Consider the following 20459-nt stretch of genomic DNA (forward strand, 5'->3'; position numbering starts at 1 on the left):
ACTAAGTCATTAAGATGCTGGACTCTGGAGTTGGACAGGTCTGGATTCAAATCTTGACTCTATGAGCTGTAATAATTGTACCTGGGAAAGGTACAATTCTTATCCTCTTTGAGCTCTAATTTCCTCATTTATAAAAAGGGGACAATACTAGAATCCCACCATGGAGTTTTATGATAATGAGGTATTTGATATAAAGCATTTAGCAAAGTGAATAGCACAGAATAAATACTGTGACTTTTAGGATTGTATGTGTGTGTATGTGTGTGTGAAATGTTTAAATTCTCAAAGATTCCTGTTAGTGTTTTCTGATTCTCAGCTGGAATCCAAGCAATTGAGCTTTCCAGATAAATTAGGTTCACTATATTGGTATTAAGATTGTCAATGTTATTTTCATAACTCAAAACTTGGAGAGAAAATAGCAGAATATGTACCCTGAAGCAGTTGTTGCTAGATCATAAGTGTGAGGAAGGCAGAGACCATCTCTCTCTTTTTCATCATTGTATATCACCAGAGCAAATAGATTGAACACATAGAAAATAATACATACTGTTTGTATGAATCTCCATAAAATCCTATTTGTGTAGCTTTTGGATTACACAAAAGATAGAATTACTTCATCATCTGCTTATTTTCAGAATGGTCAAAAAGGAATTTTCTGAAAAAAAAATTTACTCAGAGGCCAAAATTTTAATATCTATTACAACTATTCTTTTATGTCTTATCTTACGTAGGGCCATTAGAAGCACATAAAATACTAAGATAATCCACTTTTCATATTTGTAGATACAAAATATTTTCTCCATATTCTTGGAATATTATGATGGGTATTAAACAATTTGTTAAGTATGTAGCTTAATGCATTTTTTGCATAAATTCTTACAGTTTTAGCTTTAATGATTCAGAGGCCAAACTGATCATGTTGAGGCAGTTCTGTGATTTAAATTAATTATAACCTTAAACTTACTTCATAATTGCAATCAGACTAGGCAAAGGCTTGATTTTCTTGAAACAACATAGAGTTAATTAGAGTGAAAATAATGAACTATATAGCAAGGGATTTCACTATAGTCTCATAACTCAATTTTTTTCTCTTCAAGTTTTTATTTAAATTCCAGTTAGTTTACATACAGTATAATATTAATTTCAGATATAAAATTCAGTGATTCATCGATTACATACAATACCCAGTGCTCATCACAACAAATGCCCCCACCCTTAACCCATCACCCATTTAAAACATCCTTGAGTTATTTCACTTAGCATAATGCTCTCTAGTTCCATCCATGTTGTTGCAAATAACAAGATTTCTTTTTTTTCTTTTTATGGCTGAGTAATATTCTGATGTGTGTGTGTGTGTGTGTGTGTACCACAATTTCGTTATCCATTCAATGGTCAATGGACATTTGGGCTCTTTCTATAATTGGGCTATTGTTGATAATGCTGCTATAAACATTGGTGCGTGTATCCCTGCAAATCAGTGTTTTCATGCCATTTCAGTAAACAGTAATGCAATTATTCATGTCTTCAGCCCACTTTTAACTGGATTATTTGTTTTTAAGGTATTGAGTCTTATAAATTCTTTACATATTTTGGATAGTAACCATTTATCAGATATGTCATTTGCAAATAATCTTCTTTCATTCTGTAGGTTACCTTTTAGTTTTTTAAATTTTCCCTCACAGTGCAGAAGTTTTTTATTTTGATGAAGTCCCAATAACTTATTTTTATTGTTGTTTCACTTGCCTTAGGAGACACATCTAGTAAAAAGTTGTTCTGGCCAATGTCAGAGAGGTTACTGTCTGTGTTCTCCTCTAGGATTTTGATGGTTTCCTGTCCCACATGTAGGTCTTTCATCCTTTTTGAATTAATTTTCATATATGGTATAAGAAAGTGATTCCAGTTTCATCTCACAATTAAATTTTAATGGGAACACTAGCTTCTGATTTTTGTTAAATGAAACAGAATATAAGCTTCTATCTGGGAGTTAGATAACCTTGAAAACTTTAGCATTTTATTGATGACTAGTATAGAAGCTACAAAAGCAAATTCTGTTCTTTGGGATCTAAAGTTACTGTGTTATTCTTTTTTTTTTAATTTTTTTATTTATTTATGATAGTCATACAGAGAGAGAGAGAGAGAGAGGCAGAGACAGAGGCAGAGGGAGAAGCAGGCTCCATGCACAGGGAGCCCGACGTGGGATTCGATCCCGGGTCTCCAGGATCGTGCCCTGGGCCAAAGGCAGGCGCCAAACCGCTGCGCCACCCAGGGATCCCCCTACTGTGTTATTCTAATATAGGTTAGGTTATGCTATGGTGACAAATAATAGACATTTTTTTGTTATACCAAGACCACTTTAGGTTCCGGTGATTCACCAGATGGTGGCCCAACCTTATAGGTCCTTTAATCTCAGGGTACTTGCAATCTCAGTATTTGTGTCCACCATCTCTATCGCTGGGGAAAAGAGCACAGGGAATCTCATCCTGACGCAGGATTCTTTTACTCAGAAGAGATGCATGTCGCTTCCATTTCACAATTCATTGACCATGACAAGTCAAATGGTCATGTTCAATTTCACTGTGTGGGAAAGAGTCATTCTCCTATACGACCGGAGACAGTAACATAATGGGAAACATTGGTGAGTTCCAGGAATACTCCAGGAAGTGATGTAGTGGTTGTAAGAATCTGGTCCAACACCTTTTTTTTTTTTTTTTTAGGCAGAATCCTTTTTACTTCTCCATCTGATGATCATTGCATTGAATATAAATGGAATCTTTCTTCTGTAATTTAATCAGTACAAGCTAAAGTACAACAAAGTATGGCATAATTTACTGCAGTGGAATTTGGTAGGACAAGGTTCTGTCTTGGATTCCTTCCAAGGGGTGTGGGTACTTAGTTCTTAAGTGCCAGAGGGACTTGGTTACAATATTGCCTTGTTGAGAAAGCAGTTCTGAGACTGGACCTGGAAGATGATACCATAGTGAGGCTCTCACTTAATTATCTCCCTCTGGTGTGCGGCCCTGAGATAAGACACACAGTTGGAAAAGTAATCACAAGCTACTATAGTAGAATATCATTACATTTCAGATAGTTACTAGATGGATTTAAATATCCACCTTTTTTTCTATGAATCAGTGTGACACCACTTGTATCCCCTACTAGTTACTGACCTGACCTGTTGTTAACGAAAAGAATATATACACATAGTGAAGGTCTGATAAGATGCAGTAGGCAAGATGCGTTAGCTGTGATCTTTTTTTTCCCCCTCTAAACCAACCAGGGTATATTATCCATTTGCTGCTTTTAAGGCTAGATAGGATTTTCTGTCATGATTTTTTATTGCTGCATATAGATTCCTAGTTTGTGCAAGGAAAGTGTCAATAATTTGAACCTATTGTCACTTTCTTTAATGACCTTTGGCCATTATGAACTGAGAAAACTTTGTTCCAGCATGTTGGTAGTCCACTTCTAGACCTACTTTTTTTTTTTTTTTTGAAGATTTATATTTTTATTTGAGAGAAAGAGAGAGAGAGAATGAGCAGGGGGAAGGACAGAGGGCGAGGGAGAGAGAGAATCTTAAGCAGAATCCTTGCTGAACACAGAGGCCGACTGGGGGCTCGATCTCCCAACCCCAAGATTGTGATCTGAGCCGTTATCAAAAGTCAGAGGCCTAACTGACTGAGCCACCCAGGTGCCCCTTGGACTAACTTTTTAACTGAAATGTATCATGGTCAACTGTGAATAAAAAGATGTCAAACATGTATTGCCCTGTGTATTTCTCCCATGCCACAGAAGAATCCTTAAGTGTAGCTAATAAATGAACTGCTCTGGTACACTGTCTTTGTCCTCTTAACACAGGATTTGCCTGGGGAGCACACATGGGACTCAGGGTGGGGCAGACACTGTGTTGAAAGTCCGTGAAAGTGCTTCTACAATGTGCCTTTCACAGTAAGTGCCAGCCATTTAAGCAGCAATCTGAATCAGAGAACGCACTTGAGGTTTGCCACTTGTCCACATTTTCCATTATTTTATTATTACCACATATGCAATTTTTATTCCTAACCACATTTCCATAGTTTGTCGCCTTTTCAGCAAAAACAGGGCAGTACATTAAAAGATGTTGTCTTGCAAAGGAACAAGAATAATATCCATTTATCGGGTACCCATACAGGATATTGGTGTCAATATTTTTAAAAGGAGCATCAGTCCCCTGGCCCGAGGGCATTAGAACATCCATTCTTTACTAGAGTTGTAGCCCCTTTTAGGAAAAGGAAACAGAAGAAAGGCATATTGCAGGGAAAAAGAGTTGATCTTTGCAGCTAATGAGAAAGATGTACACGGATTTTTAATTTTATTTTGTAATTGGATTTTTTTCTTCTATATTATTCTCCCTCATGACCTTCCCCCCAATATATTGTTGTATACAATGCCGTGCGTGTGGTCACCTCTATTCTTTCCTTCATCTAACAATCATGTATTGATGATCTACTATGTGACAAGAAAAAGCTGGTATTGGGGATAAGGAAATATGATTTTAAAACATTCACTGTTAACTAGGGGGAGATAACTAGATTAGGAATTATAAGAACTAGAGTAGAAATAGAAACAAGGTGATATATAGGGCCAGCAAGAAGGGCCAGTATAAGTATCTCTGGGGAAGGCGCAAAGGGAGAAGAATCCTCACAGCTTTCTGAGTGTGAAGGATAGGGATGAGTAGCTCAAAGGGGAATGACTGGCCCAGGCAGAGGGAAGAGCCCAGAGACCTTAATCAGCTGAAGTGGCAAGCATCCTGTCAAGGTAGTGCTTCAGGTGAGGAGGGATGTGGCAGAAAGAAGAATGATCAACCTCTGGAAGCTGCCTCATGACTCAGGACCTTGGTGCCATATTATGGATTTTGGGCTTCATCGTGTAGGTGGTGGGAGCCACTGAGCAATTGGAAACAGAGAGGGCGATGATCTGACTTCCATGTTGGAAAGATGACTCTAAAGGCAAAGAAAGCAAAGTTTTAATGAGAGGGCGCTGGGTTGCAGGCCTGAGGTGATGGCCGGAGTGGCAGCGGGCATGGCAAGAAGAGGAGGGACGCTGAGGGAAATTCAAACCACAAAAGTAAGAAAACTTGTGAAGTGATGGGATGCAGAGGGTTATGGAGAAGAAAGAATCAGTGATGACTTCCATATTTCTGGCTTGTGTTACTGGCATGAAACAAGAAAAGAAATACAAAAAATGAGCATTTTTGGAGGGAACATGAGTTTGAGATGCCTAAAAATTGAAAAGGATATAGCCGTGAATGCAATAGTACTGACTAACATTTATCGAAAACCCAGTATATGCCAGATATTGTTGTAAAATGTATATTTTATCTAATATAATTCTCACAACAGCCCAAGTAGCTATGGCTAGTATATTTCATCAAATCTAACATGTCATCAATTATAAAACACATCCTGATATCAAAGATGTTAAATGTCCTTTCTAGAATTGATAAAAATATGATATTATCCCCATTTTATGGATGAAGACACTGAGGCAGAGAGATTAAGTTATTTATGTAAAGTAATATAGTTAGGTTCATAGAGGAGTGGGATCCGATGGTAAACAGTCTGGCTTCAGAAACTGTTCATTTACTCACTGAGCTATGTCACTGCTTGGTACATGTGGCTTTCAGGAAAGAGGAGCGGGGATGGAGATTGAGTTCTGAGCGTTATCCGTAAAAAACTCTCATATGGCCAAGGTGGGGATGGGGTGTATGATACAGGATTCATGAATTTGTGATAAAAAAAATTAAATTAAAATGGAAATAACATCGATAATTACAACCAATGCTTTTTTTGCTACATTAACTCTTCTTAGAACATCAGAGTACACCTATTTTAGGCAAACGTCCTACAAGAGAAACAAAAGATGCAGTATTAGAGCAGTTGCGTATCAGAATCACCCAAAGAAAAATTGGAAGTTTTCAGAAGGGAGGCAATGGAGCAGTTGATTTTCTTGACCTGTCAGCTCTGAACTTCCCTGTGCACACTGCCATTTCCTCACATGTTCCGGGCGACGACAGCCAAGAGGAAGAGGAGGACGGAAACCAACCTGAGATGATTGCCAGGCAAGTGTGCAAAATCAAGGCTGTGGATTTGCACGTTATCTAACAATCCTGGGAATAATTAAATTTCTTACCTGTGGGCAGGTGTGTACTTGGCCATTTGCCTTTACTTATTAGGAAGACAATGTCACTTGGCGCATGCAGTGAGTCACTTTTTGGATGCGATCCTTCTGACTCAGTAGGAGCAAATTTGTTTTGCAGGCACAGTTTTTTTTCCCCCTTCTTTTCTCCCACTCTTGTCTTCTGTCTTCCATTTCCTCCTTGGATTATCAGCTCCCAAAAGCGGGAAGCCGAAGGGTGAACGTAAGGTTGCAAACAACAGCGACTTGGTTTTATGGAATTGCACGGGAAATGGAAAAGAAAGATTTGGAGCCCACTCCTCAGGTTGGTCTAAACCTTATCCAGACCAAAATGATCAACAGAAATCAGTGCTGATGAGGAGGGTTGCAGGAAAGCAGTGTCTCCGGGTCCTCAGCAGGCTCGGGTGCACATAGGTGTAATTTGCCTTTGAAAAGAAGACAGTAGAGTAGCCCAGCAAAGAGCGCTGCTTGGGGAGCCGGCCCTCCAGATGGGGTCAGTGTGAACAGTCAGTGTGAACAGTGTAAGCAGCTGCAGCTTAACCCAAACAAAAGCACGTGTTTGTAAATGCCTTTGGTCCCACTCTTCCTGACAATAAACAGAGCAAATGGAGAAGCCACTTCGGCAAGGAATGGGTTTCCAAGAGAAGAGAGCTGTGCTTTGGAGAAGGATTCTAAACTTTTGATTTGCTGTGTTTTGGCTTCTGAAGAAATGGCTGGTTTCTTTAATTGGTTGTGGTTATTTAATCCCACTCTAGTTAAACCATCCTCACCAAGTGTTTTTGTTATTTTTTTAACTCCAAAAATAACCCCCCAAAAACAAAACACATGGCGTATTTGTTTCAGGAAGGGTATTTGGATAGGAAAGAATTCTATTTATATCTCTTTGGCTATCACTGGCATAATGCAACCATCTCTGTATTTTTACTTTATATTTATTTTGTACCATAACTTCTCTATCAGCCCAACAACCCATATTAAGTAATCAGATCAGCTAGGTGATAAACTGCCTTATGTAAATCTTTTGAAAAGGAGGTGGCTTATAAATACATCCAAGATAAATACAAAATAGCGAAAGTACCAAAGTCATCTCCAAGAGGATAAAAACAATTTCTTTGCTAGAGAAAAGTTTGGCAAAGATATGATCTGAGACTCAGGGGGAAAGTATAATAATTCTCTGAAAGGTAGAAGTAGGTAATGAGCTGTCTTGTCTGCTGGGTGCCTGCATGGGTGGAACCCAGGCAAGGCTCAGGCTGAAACTTTTCAGAGAATGTATCAGAAATTATATTCTGCAGCTGCTAGCAGGGACTGTGAAGTGGTGTCCTCCACAGGAGGAAGACTTATGGTTGTCTCATTTAATGACAAGTCCAGAGGCAGGCAAGCTGATCTGTTACATGGCAGCTCCCTGATGTCATCAGGCCTGGGCTCTCTGTACTCAATCTTGGGCTTATAAAATGGTTGTTGGGGATCCCTGGGTGGCGCAGCGGTTTGGCGCCTGCCTTTGGCCTAGGGCGTCATCCTGGAGACCCAGGATCGAATCCCACGTCGGGCTCCCGGTGCATGGAGCCTGCTTCTCCCTCTCTCCCTGTGTCTCTGCCTCTCTCTCTCTCTCTCTCTGTGATGACTATCATAAAAATAAATAAATAAATAAAAAATAAAAAATAATAAAAAATAATAAAAAAATAAAATAAAATAAAATGGTTGTTAGAGTTCCAGCAATCACATCCATGAGCAAGGGAGCTCCGCTTATTGAGATGGTCCCCTTTAAAGAGCTTTGCCTGAAGCCCTACCTACTAACATGCCTATCTTTGAAAGACCTAAGGAAGGTAGCTTTCCTCCCCGGGTCATTCTGCTAATAAGGAAGTGGGGGAGACTGATTATTGGGTAGATTCTGGTAATCATTGCCATAACCGGGCCCTGGATAGTGTCCAAACAATAGCTTAACAGCATTGAGGGCAAACCATGCTTATTTTATATTTTAGCTAGGTCAAAGTTTTCAGAAGCTGAAATGCAGATGTTGCCTTTTTGTTAATACAGTTTACCGCCGAATATCATGTAGTCACTACTATGACATTTCACTACATCCAGGTATGGCTGAGCAATTGGGACCAGCAATTATAGAAAACCTGGCACCGAGAATTGAGTACTGATACCAACTGATCACATAATTCTATAGGACCATACTTCCTGCAAGAAGGTTACTATTATTATTATTATTTGGAATGGCATTTGAGGAGATGAATGTGGAGCTGGTTCATTTTATTTAAAGCTGTTTTTCCAAGGGCTTCTAAGTAGCTGACTCCGCCTTCTTGGATCCCATATGATAGAGATGGAATGGCCCCAGGGGTTTCAGAATAAAACTCTAGTCATTAGAACTTTTCTAATTGATGTCAATGGTGTAATAAACAGTTTTGCCATTGGTTTGGTATTTATACTCTAAGGACATGCAAACCACTGATATCTATCTTGCAACCCTCGGTCCATCAACAGCCATATGACTCTTCTCACAAAATCCCTGGTGGTCAACGTGGCCCTCACCCCCACCCAGCATATACTAATAGGATCTCAGTAACAAGTTCACTTCTGAAAAGAAAGGGTTAAAACACAAAAAAATCTTTATTTAACTCTAACAATTTTTTTAAAGATTTTATTTATTTATTAATGAGAGACATATATATAGAGAGAGGCAGAGATGCAGGCAGAGGAAGAAGCAGGCTCCAGGCATAGAGCCTGACGTGGGACTCGATCCCAGGACTCCAGGATCAGGCCCTGGGCTGAAGGTGGTGCTAAATTGCTGAGCCACCCGGGCTGCCCTAACAACAATTTTAAAATTGCATCAAATGAAGGTAAGTAGAAGTTGTTGGTAATGTAGGTTCTACCATATTTGAAATGATTATTTTGTTTTATAACTGGGGCAACCTCATGGAAACAAAGAGAGGGTTTCATGATGGCAATTACTATATATGGCAAAAGTAATCTAGACTACATCCCAGAACATTCGGCTGGATTGTGGATCACCAACTGACTCCAGAGAGCCTCTGTGCTTGGATTAGCTCCACTGGGCATGAAACAAGGCACAAAATGGGCTGTTCTTTTCTTTTTCTAGAGAATTTCATACGTAGCTACACCCCCGTGTGAAAAATAGAAATGATTTTTGTTTTTAAATTGGAACCAACTGAACCAACTCAAAAAAAAAATGTGGAAGGAATAAATTCAAGTGTGTGAAAGCATAAAGAGGCAAAAGGAAATAATTCTATTATAATTATTTTTCAACAAGGGCTTACATCTGTTTCTAATTTATACAGATTATTGACACATCTGGATGTTTGGCCTTAGGAATTGTAAGTTGCTGTGGTGGCATTTATTTTTTGAATCAACTCTTCAGACCACCCTGGAACTCAGGCAACTAGTTTGGAGAGAAGGTTGTGATATTTTAAATAAAGTTACCTTCTGGCATTTCAAAACCAGTGCAAATGGGATTCTATAAATTGTGGTTTTGCATATTTGACACCTGCAGGAAAAATAAGACCAAAGCCAAAGGCCTAATGGCTTGACAATGACAAATTATAACAGCCAGATAAAGCTATCAAAGGGACACTGGAGATGGGTGTAAGGTCAGCCATTCACATTAACCGTGGGGGACCCTAGATTTCAGCAGAAACCAAATAGTAACGGAGCAAATGACTGATGAAAATGTTGTTTTAACGTGGCCTGACAAAAGTATGCGTTCTAACAATGAAAATGGGATTGTTAAGAAGTAACGTTGATTAATACTTTACCTCTTGGACTGATTCCTTTTGTAATCAGGAGCTAACTTTTCTCCCTATGTGGTCTGATTGTAGTAATTTATTCCAAGGGTATGAATAATGGGAATCATGGAGCAGACCCTTAAGATTTTAGAAAACAAGAACATGATGAAACACTTATTTCATGGCAAATATTTCTTAAATGGAGTAGCATGATTTTATTAAAGGGAACAGAAGACCATACATCAAAATCCTAACGTAAATCGGCAAAAACAAAACAAAATTCTCTGATCTAGTTCTTTAGTCTAAAGGTATAACAGAAATCATTAAGCATACAATATGCTTTGATTACTTTTGGGAAGAAAGCTCTGGAGCTCCTGGAGTAGTTTGGGTTTTTTGTTTAGCTGTCACAGCAAACCTTAAAATCTCTCCTGTTGGAGGTGAAGTTTCGCTAGACAGGGTGATGTTGCATGGCAGATTGACATTAAAAAAAGGACATCTGGCTTTAGCATTCTTTGGAGCAATGATTGTGTTCCATTTTAAAAGGAAATGATCACACTTATAGAATATCTGATATGTTCTAGAAACAAGCTTATCTGTTGTGCTGACATTCCTGTGTCTTTATGTACCATTTTATTGAGTGTTCATAAAACGAGAACACCAAATGCATACCAATGCCTGAGATAAATGATAAAATGTTCCCAAGTATCAACCTCAAGTCAATTCATGATGTGTAATGGAGGCCTACTTCTTAAGGCCTTTTTAGTAGAGATGGCAATGAAGGAATCAGAATCAGTAGGCCCAAATCCAAAGACCTCACCTTGTATAAGATAGCTATGTAGTTAGCAATGCTCCTTTCTGCATTTCAGTACAGTCTTCTATTTTAAAAGGCTAATGGGTGTCCACTGGGATCAATTAATAGCCTCTGAGAATGGTTTCCTTGCAACTCAGTAGAGCGGCATGGTAATATGTACAATATTGACTTGAAGGGTTTAAAAACCAATATTGCTTAAAGTATCACCTACAGTGTTGTCATTTTCAAGCCTCAGGTTTCATGAGTGTGTGATTCACAAAGCTAGTTTAGAATATTTCTAGTTAGTTTTGAGTTTCTAACTCTTGATTAAGCACAAATGGCCCTCTAATAGATGCTTTAACAAGGGAAGACAGGAGTGAACATGAATACTGAGTTCTACAGGTACACGAGCATTTCATGAAGTGAAACTTTGCCTTGAAATCACTGCTCTGCTACTGGAAATAATAGTAGGCTGGCTTGAGCTTTGACCCATCCTCTCTTTTTCTCTGTGCATAGCAAGTGACACTGGCTATTTACCCAGAGCAGGGCTAGGAGGAAAAATTTTAAAAATGTTTTTAGTTTTTTAAATAACAGACCTTTGGAATGCTCATGCACACTGACAGGGGGTCCGGTCAAGTGTAGAAGTGGTTCTCTTCCAGGTAGATCACCAGACTGGGCTGGGATGCCCAGAAGACAATCATTCCTTGGTTTACAACTAAGAGAATCCATTTCTCTCCCAACAAACTTTTCCTTGGCCTCTCTTGAAGCTACAAATCAAAAGACAGGAAGGAACAGGACCCGGAGGAAATCAGATGTAGAAAGTGCCAGTTCAGAGAGAAAAGAAAAGCAAGAGGGAAGAAAGAGAGAAGCAAAAAGGCAGCACTAGGGCTGGACCTGATCTTCAAGATTCAATTTCTCTGATGTGCCGCACCTCCACACCTCATGCCTCTTCTTTTGCTTCTGACTGGAGGTTGGGAGCTGACGAAATAGGTCTTGGGGCAAATGCTATTGCATGCTTAAGGCGAGGCAGTCCCAGAATGCCGAAGGTGGAAGGTGACACTGGAGGTCACTGGTCAAACTCCCTTCTCATAAGACGAGGGATCATGGCTCAGAAAGGTGAAGGGACGAGTGGAAATCTCTAAGCATGAGCCAGAACAAACCAACATCTTTGGCTGGTTTTTGGGTCTAGAGTAAGAGGAAATAATTATTAAAAACATTCCGAACAGGGATACCTGGGTGGCTCAGTGGTTGAACATCTGCCTTTGGCTCAGGTTGTGATCTTGGGGGCTCAGGGATCGAGTCCTGCATCGGGCTCTGCATCGGGAAGCCTGCTTCTCCCTCTGCCTATGTCTCTGCCTCTCTCTCTGTGTCTCTCATGAATAAATAAATAAAACCTTAAAAAAATATATGTAAATAGCTGTCTCTTAGTATTTACTGAGTATGTAGGGTACATTCCATATTGAGCCTGATGTAATGGGGAAGAGAAAAGGATGACTTAACACATTTCACTGACAAATTTGATGCATACAAAGTAGATATGCAGTGGTATTAGCACCACGCTCTAAGCAACTGAGCTAACCGGCCACTTATGCAGTGGTATTATAAGCCGGATGAACACAGATGGCCACACTATGAAGGTGATAGTTCACCATTCAGAGAAAGAAAAGGAACTTTCTCTCCAGGCCTCTGGGACTAACAGGTTGGATGGAATTCTCAGAGGAATCATGTCAAGGCTTTGCCCGTGATGACGGTTTGGCCTGTCACATTCCGATGGAAGGAATCCTTGAGATTTTTCGGTTTGTGGAGGTGGGAGCATTTCTCCCTTCAGCCATTCCAGAGGGCCTATTGCTTAGTGGGAGTTGGAATCTTGAAGTGGTTTCTAATCATTACCTGAATCATCAGGAAGGACTCTTACTATTCTCTTTTCCTTCTTCCTTTTTTGTTTTTTTCTTCATCACGCTGTGGCTCAAGGCTTTTTAGGAGATCTGCTCTGATTTCAGAACCCGTATACAATCTTTCTCAATATTTGTTTTTCTCTTTTGACTGGTTGAATCACATTCATCTTTGATCTCTCACCAACCAGAAATTCCTATTCTTTTGACTCATTCATTTTCTTTACCAGGAAATATGGAAATGAACCTCTGTGTTATCATGTCTAAACCTTACATGATTTTCTGTTTTCTTTTCATCTAACCTTTAAGTTGGTCTCAACTATGTTTTCAATTTACAATGCTTGTTTTAAAACTATTTCTAACAGAAAATGATATTTTACTTATTAATTAGTAAGACCTTTCATTCTATATCCTAACTTTAACTTGGTAGGCCTAATATCCTTTTTGTTTTTCTGGATTGAGGACTCAGTACCTTATGGTTATCCAGAAATCTATAATTCTTTTTTTTATACACTTATTTTGTTACATAAACTCATACAACCATTTCTGATACTTTCTTTTTTCACTTAAATAGTCGTTGGGATCTTTATGTTTCATAGAGTAACATTAATTTTGCTATTATTACAGAACAATCTCTAAAGTCCCAATTTTGGACTTTTAAGCTTTGACCTCCAGTTTTCCTGATGAGGGAATGTACATTCTGTGTCTAAAATGTCACTTCACAGATCCTGGGTGGCTCAGTGGGTTGAGCCACTGAGAGTGGGTCTCTCTCAGGTAGTGAAATCACAGGTTGGGTTGTGGGATAGATAGAGCTCCTCATGCAGCTCTCTTCTCAGCAAGGAATCTGCTTGAAGATTCTCTCCCTCTGCACCTCCCCCTACTCATGCATTCTCTTTCTCTTTCTCTATCTCCCCTCCAACATTAAAAAAAATAAATACATCTTTAAAAAATAAAATGAAATGTCACTCCAGGTAAACTTGTCCTTTGAGGTTTGGCTCAAATCCTTTGTCCTTCTGAATGTCTTAGGTAATCCTGAGACAGGGCATTTCCATTTCTCCTGGCCTCTCCTGGCCCTGGATTCCTGCTTCCCCTGACTAGCTCAGCTCATGGCTAACCCACTTCTGTATACTTTTGCCATTGCATACTCTGTACCCCACAAAGGGCACTGTCTGGGTCTTTCTTCTCTACATTCCAAGGCTCTGAGTTTAGCAGATGTTCACTGAAGTTCAGGGTCAAGGAGTTGTTTCATTAATTAAAAGAAATTTAAATAATAGAACCATTAAAATTTAATATGTAATATTGCAGTGCTCAAAAATCTTTGGTCTTTGGGAACTTTTTACTCTCTACCTTTACCTATTTTATTCTCTGCCTGGCTTGTGATCCTCCTTTCTCTACTCTGCATCTTCCCTCTGGTCATAACTCCATCCCAAGTCTTGAGAGTTTAATTATCTCAGTAAGTCCTGCCTTTCACCAGGGCATCTCTTCAGGATCTCAGCTTACACCGAATGTTTCAGTCAGGTCTCTTCCAACTGGGACTTTTTTTTTCCTATAAAGAACTCTGGCACCTGTCGTCAATCTTCCCTGGCAGCACATCCCTTGTCCCTCCTTCCAAATCAGATGAGTTTACACCAGAGAAAGCTGTACCTTTTTTGCAATAAACCTTTTGGTATTCTTGTTATTTTAAACATCTTATCTCATTTTATTTAAAAATATTTTTAGTGTTCTAATTTATCTTACATTGAAAATTCTCATGAGGAAATTATGAAAGCTACAGTGTTGTCAAATTTAATACAAGTGAATATAAGTGAAAGTTATAAATTGAACATGCATTATTTCAGAAGGCTTTACCCCAATGTTGCATTAAACTTTGTTCTTTTTTCTCCTCTCTAGTGACTCAAAGTTATACATTCTATTCTATTTTTTATGGTTAGTGTCAATTTAAGGGGAAATATATATATATATATATATATATACACCTAGTTCTTGATCATCATCGAGAATGAAAAAGTATGGATTGTCCTTGGGCTAAATGAGAAATTTAACACATCTTTGGAATTACTAGAAACTGTTGAAATAATCTGAAGTTTTCATTCCAGATTATTTTATTATGTATTCTGCACTTTCAATTTCAAGAAGCCCCTTTATCTTTTCAAACAAATGTTTTAAGTCTCACCATTTCATGAACAATTGTTTAGACTTAGCTATTTTACCAAATCTATTAGTTACTACTCTTACAGAGCATCTTTTCCTTTCTTTGGATTCCCTGTTTGAAGGGGAGAAGCCCTCCATTCTATGTCTTCTCTGGACGTCCAAAGCACCTAAGTTAGCTTCTTCGGCCTTTGCCAGTCCTCTTCTCTACACCCAGAAATCACAAACCATAAATGATGCCAAACCTTCCCTGGTCCTCATGAACTTTGACACTGGTCTGAAGCTGAAACAGTTCCTGAATTTGTTTCATTGATTTTTGTGGCCTGTCCTTGTCTATCAGTCTGTTCTGATCTAGAGGGTCCAGGGCAGAATCTTAGGGGAAGGCATACCTGGTAGACTTCTCCTCCACTGGTTGGTTGGTATGCTAACACTTGTCATCACCTGTGCTGTTTCTTGTGCACATTGTGAAACCCTAGTTTTTTATTGTATTATTTCAGGAGAAGTAGAAAGTAACATTGATGTGTGTAGGAATCCAGTAGCTCGAGGTTTGTACATTTCCCAAAAGGGAAAGGACATAGTGTGGTAAATAAAATAATATAAAGACTAGTATCCAGAAATCTATATCAGAACAGTCAAAGCAACTACTTAACAAGAACTGTATTTCTTATTTCCTGTGCTAAATCAGCCATGGTCTCTGCCCTCCAGGAGCTCATAGTTTTGTCAGGGAGATCTGAGGGAAAGAAGAGAAGATGTAGAAAAGCTGAGTTCAAATCCCCATTCCATCACTAGTAGTTGTGTGGGGTTGAGTAAGTCACTTAATTTCTCAGAGCCTTTATTTCTGATTTCTTCTGACAAAAACAGATCTTTTCATTAAGAGCCACATTAAGAGCCCATTCCATCACTAGTAGTTGTGTGGGGTTGAGTAAGTCACTTAATTTCTCAGAGGCTTTATTTCTGATTTCTTCTGACAAAAACAGATCTTTTCATTAAAAGCCCCATAGTTTGACAGCAAGAAAAACAGAAAAGGATAAGAAAATTGCTCTCAAGGGCCATGACCCATTAGGGAGTCAGGACAAGAACATAAGATAATGTAAAAACATTGGTGTCCTGTGTGACAAATGATCCTCTATGGCACTCCTGTGAAGTCAGAAGAGACACAAGATAGTGGGAGAGGAGAGAGATGTTATTTAACATCAACTGAACTAAAGAATACACTGTTTAGTGCTTGTTTTGATCTCTGATCTCAGTTTTAATACAGCAGGTGGGACACAAAATTGGCAAGAGAGAGAAAGGAAAGTTCTGGGACAGGTGGGGTGGCCGCCTGGGCAGCTGGCCAGTGTCTAGTAGCCGCACTCATCCCCACATAGAACATTCTACTATCAGATAGGATATGTTCCACCTCATACAGTGTCTTCCATATGTCTCAAAATATTGACAGCCTTAAGAAATGATGTAGAAGAGCAAATAAAAAGTGAGGAAGAGAGCGATTACCCAGGACAAACAAGAAGGATGGAGGCCAGCTGTTCTCCATTCTTCCCAAGGACAAAGAGTTCCGTCCTCTGATCTGTCCCAGGGCATTATCTTATTGCACTTAGCACTTTCTACCTTGGATCGCAGTTATTTATGTACAAAGCTTATCTTCCCTACTGAACTGCAAGCGTGTGGAGCCCAGAGCCTGCCTCTTTTGCCTTTGGATCCCCTTGGTGCGGGCCTCCCACCTACTAGGAATCCAGTGTGTTAAAGGCACAGAAGGGCTGGAAACAGCAGTGGTAGGGATTTAAATCACATCAACTTAAGGACCATTTTCATGAGAGCTGTTGAGTCAGGGAATACTTTGCTGAGGGAATGTTATCTGCTTCTCTAGAGGTCTTAAAAAAAAAAAATAACATAGTCTCATCCATTTGAAATGATTTAAATATGGTCTTGCATATGGCCAGAGGGAGAGAGCAGCTGAGCTCTCAGGATTCCTTCCAGAGCTCAGAGCTCTGATTCTGTGATGGGAAACAACAGCTTCTTCTTTTCTCTCCTTCATTCTCTCTTCTCCAACTTCCTGGTCAACCACTTGAGAGTGATAAATGATTGATAGAATTTGTGTGTCTTATCCCTTCATGGAAGTTTCCTCTTACCTAAAAGAGAGATCTGGGCTTGGGATGACTCACCTGAACAAGGTCCAGCTCTTATCTGAGGCCGTGGCAGGTCTCTTTCTGCCTACTGTAATGACTGTGCGTGTAAGAGGCAATCAGATGGCGGGGCTGCTTCCCTCATCTGGCCTGAAAGGAATGGAGGTTGTTAGTAATTTGAATGTTTTTTGGATAGGTCGTCTTCTGGAAACCTTCCATATGGGGTCTCGAACCTTGGCATGCAGACTTTTTTGAAAGCATCTAAGATCTCTCTGATTGGCCTATGGATGTAGCCCTGCATGCCAGTGATCATATATGGCGGCCAGGAGAGCTTTTCCCTTCTCCTGTTTCTCACCTGTGGCACTAAGTGAGAATAAAGGGATTTCTGAGAAGAGAACTGCATTCTTCCATTTGACAGTGAAATCATGTTACTCTACCTGAAAGGAACTCTACCTCCTAAGTCTAATTTTCAAGCAGTTTTGGAATTAGATGTTCAAGGACCACTGAGAATGCATCTTTCTATTTTTGATTTCTCATTTCACTTGGGCTCTAGAGATTCCTTGTTTGCTTCTATTTCTTGGAATTTCCTTTTGAAAAATGAAAGTAAATGGTAGAGAACTGCTGGTGGTTTGATGAGACCAGGTTTTTCAGGAAAGGGGAGAGTAGTAGTTCAACATTGGTATTGAGCCCTTACTCTGGGTTATTAGAAGCTAGGAATAGCACCTGCATCTCATTGCTTATCTGTTAGCTCCAGGTCTCCACTGGTGAAAAAGCAGCAGGTTTTTTAGAGGTGGGCCTTCAGATTTTGGTAAGCTACTTGGGGTAGTCATTTTGGGTCATAGAAAGATGAGATATTCAATAAACATATTCTGGAAGTTAATTGTATTGACCTCTGCTCTCCAGTATGGTGTCACTAGCTCCATATGGCTACTGAACATTTGAAGTGGGGCTAGTCTCAACTGAGATGGCCTGTGAGTGTAAAATACACACCACAATTCCAAAGGCTCAATACAAATAAAGGATGTAAAAAAGCTCAATGATATGCTTCATTGATTATAACAATGAAATGATTGTACTTTGGATATACTGGATCAAATAAAATATACTACTAAACTTAATTTTGCCTGTTGCTTTTTAGTTTTCTTAATATGGCTACTAGAACATTTAAAAATATGTATGCAGCTTAGGACACTTGGGTGGCACAGTGGGTTAAAGATCAGACTCTTTGTTTTGGCTTAGGCCCTGATCTCAGGGTCATAAGATTGAGCCCCATGTTATACTCTGCGCTCAGCATGGACTCTGCTTGAGAACCTGTCTTCCTCTCCCTCTCCCTCTGCCTCTTGTGCTCATGCACTCATGCTCTCTCTCTCTATCTCTCAAATAAATAAATCTTTTTTTAAAAAATTTTTTAAAAATAAATCTTTTAAAAAATAAAATAAATCTTTAAAAAAATACATACGTGGCTCAAATTATATTTCTATTGGATGCTACTTTAGATGTAGCATTGGAAAGCAATGGGAATAATTCTTCTCACCAGACTTTCTCCTTTACTCTATTTTCTCTAAGTACTAAAATTGTCCAGTTTTGGCAAAGATGCTGTGTCATCTTAAAAGGAGTACATACCCTTCTCCACATTTCTTGTTTTTCCAATTAGATTGTAAGTATCTTGGGTGGCTTTAACTCATAAACTCAACAAAACCGTAATGTTAAGTATGGTGCTGGGTTCTGGGATTGCAACATTGAATAAGAGCTGGCCACTGCCCTAAGAACTTGCTGTCTGGATATTGGATAGGAAAGTACATACGTGCTAGAATCAAATTCAAGCAGTGCTGTGGTAGAAGCTAGCTCAGGGATTCCATCGAATCACCTATTTCTATAATTGCCTTAGCTCTACTCAAACATCTTTATGTATTACTTGTTTTTATCACATAGATAAAAGATAGTCATTGCAAAAAAGAGAGAGAGAGAAAGAAAAAAGAACAAGGAAGTAAAGATAAAGCAAAAACACAAAGTTCCTGATTGCTCCTGTTACCATTTGGATATAATCCTTTCCAGTAATAAGGCTGTAAAGTGTCAGAACTCAAACTCAGATTAGGCATAGCAGAAAGGGAGTTCATGGATTTTCAATCACTGGATTCAGAGAGTCAAGCAATTATCAACTGTCTATCTGTCCATCCCTCTCTCTTCATTCTCAGGCAGACTTTCTGCTTATCCTGGAAAGACAGACCCTGACAGTTCAGGCTTATATGATCTTTAGTACGTGAAATTTCAGTTGGGGAGAGAGAGAGAAAGAGGGAGAGACTGGATCAATCATTGTGTCAAGAAAGATGAATCTAATTGGTTGACCCAACAAAACCCATGGGCTGAGAACAGGAAAAGAACATTTTCCCACAGACAAAGAAGCAGAAAAAAACATGTCTGTCTATGGCTTGTCTACCTACTTACCAACCTACTTTTTTTAATTGTAATAAACTACTGTAGGGAGGAATGAGAGAAATAGAAAGTGCCTAACACTTCTTAATTTAACAATACAGACTCATTTTATTAAAAGGGGCAAGACCAAAACCAAGTTAATAGAAGAGATAGCCTTACTTCAATGTAACATTAGACTGCTTTGTCCAAGAAAAATTTTATCCCCTTTGTTGAGGTGCTTATCTCTTCTTCATTGACATTTCTGGTAAGGGAATCAGTTGTGGCTCCTTCTGGTTGGGAGACCAAACTGGACATTCAGGCTCCTCATTCACTTCTGACCATAGTATGAGGGCCCATCTTACACCACCCCAACCTCATCTGACATAAGAGACCTGAGCCCCAGGTTTTAGACAGGGTAAGTGGTGCTGCTCAATTTTGCTGGATGCAGAAAGGGATTTAGAGGCAGAACCTCTTCTTTCTGATGTAAGGTGGAGCATTGCTTCTTTCCACGGGAGGAATTGGGATTGGGTGGGGGCATAGGGCTGATAGACTTGAAGAATGGGCTAGAGTTGGGGAGGGGGAAATCAGAAGAAACTATTCAGGAGGAAGAGAGAATTTCCAGGGGGCACTCTTGTTGCAAAGACCTAAGTCTAGCAAAGCCTCTGTTTTGGTACAAGGGAACAATGACATTAGGTAGCATTCTGCTTTTGTTCCTCCTGTACTTTTCTATGATTTTAAGGTGGACCTGATCCTACAGTAGCTCCATTCTTACCTGACTAGGCAGGGTCTGGGCCAGATCTGGGGAATCTGATGGAGAAGGGATGTCAGTCATAAGAGAAAGGAAGTTTAGAGACCCATGTGGCAGCGATGGCTGAGAAGACTTCCTAGGTTGGAGAGACAATAAGAGAAGAATGAATTCCTTGATCTGCACCCCTTTTCTGCTGAAATGATTAGTGAGATATGTCTTGGGACCAATAAAAGAGAGGTTCTGACATTTCCATACAGATAATCTCTGCCACTCAGAAACTCAGTAGATCTCCTTGTAGATACTTGACTTGAACTTGGGTTTATTTCATGCTTTTATGATAATTGAGGGGCTTCTTTTTTTTTTTTAAGGATTTTATTTATTTATTCATGAGACACAGAGAGAGAGAGAGAGAGAGAGGCAGAGACATAG

The 20459-nt window shown here is 39.4% G+C and overlaps 1 long non-coding RNA gene across 9 annotated transcripts in view; it reads right to left on the reverse strand.

Moving 5' to 3' along the window:
* Positions 1 to 1243: 1243 nt before the first annotated feature.
* The window catches only part of LOC111091649, a 44234-nt gene continuing 25018 nt past the window's right edge, over positions 1244 to 20459 (reverse strand). For 4 of the 9 annotated variants that reach the window (XR_005376369.1, XR_005376368.1, XR_005376372.1 and 1 more), the window contains 3 exons: positions 20055 to 20166; positions 16910 to 17020; positions 4005 to 4979 (listed from right to left, as the gene is read on the reverse strand). This is a non-coding gene — a long non-coding RNA (uncharacterized LOC111091649). Of the gene's footprint in view, positions 2960 to 4004; positions 4980 to 16909; positions 17021 to 20054; positions 20167 to 20459 lie in introns of those variants that run through there. The other 5 variants (XR_005376373.1, XR_005376374.1, XR_005376375.1 and 2 more) reach the window with 2 other exon arrangements.

This window comes from Canis lupus, chromosome 22 (genome assembly GCF_011100685.1).
Source record: "Canis lupus familiaris isolate Mischka breed German Shepherd chromosome 22, alternate assembly UU_Cfam_GSD_1.0, whole genome shotgun sequence".
NCBI lineage: Eukaryota > Metazoa > Chordata > Mammalia > Carnivora > Canidae > Canis > Canis lupus.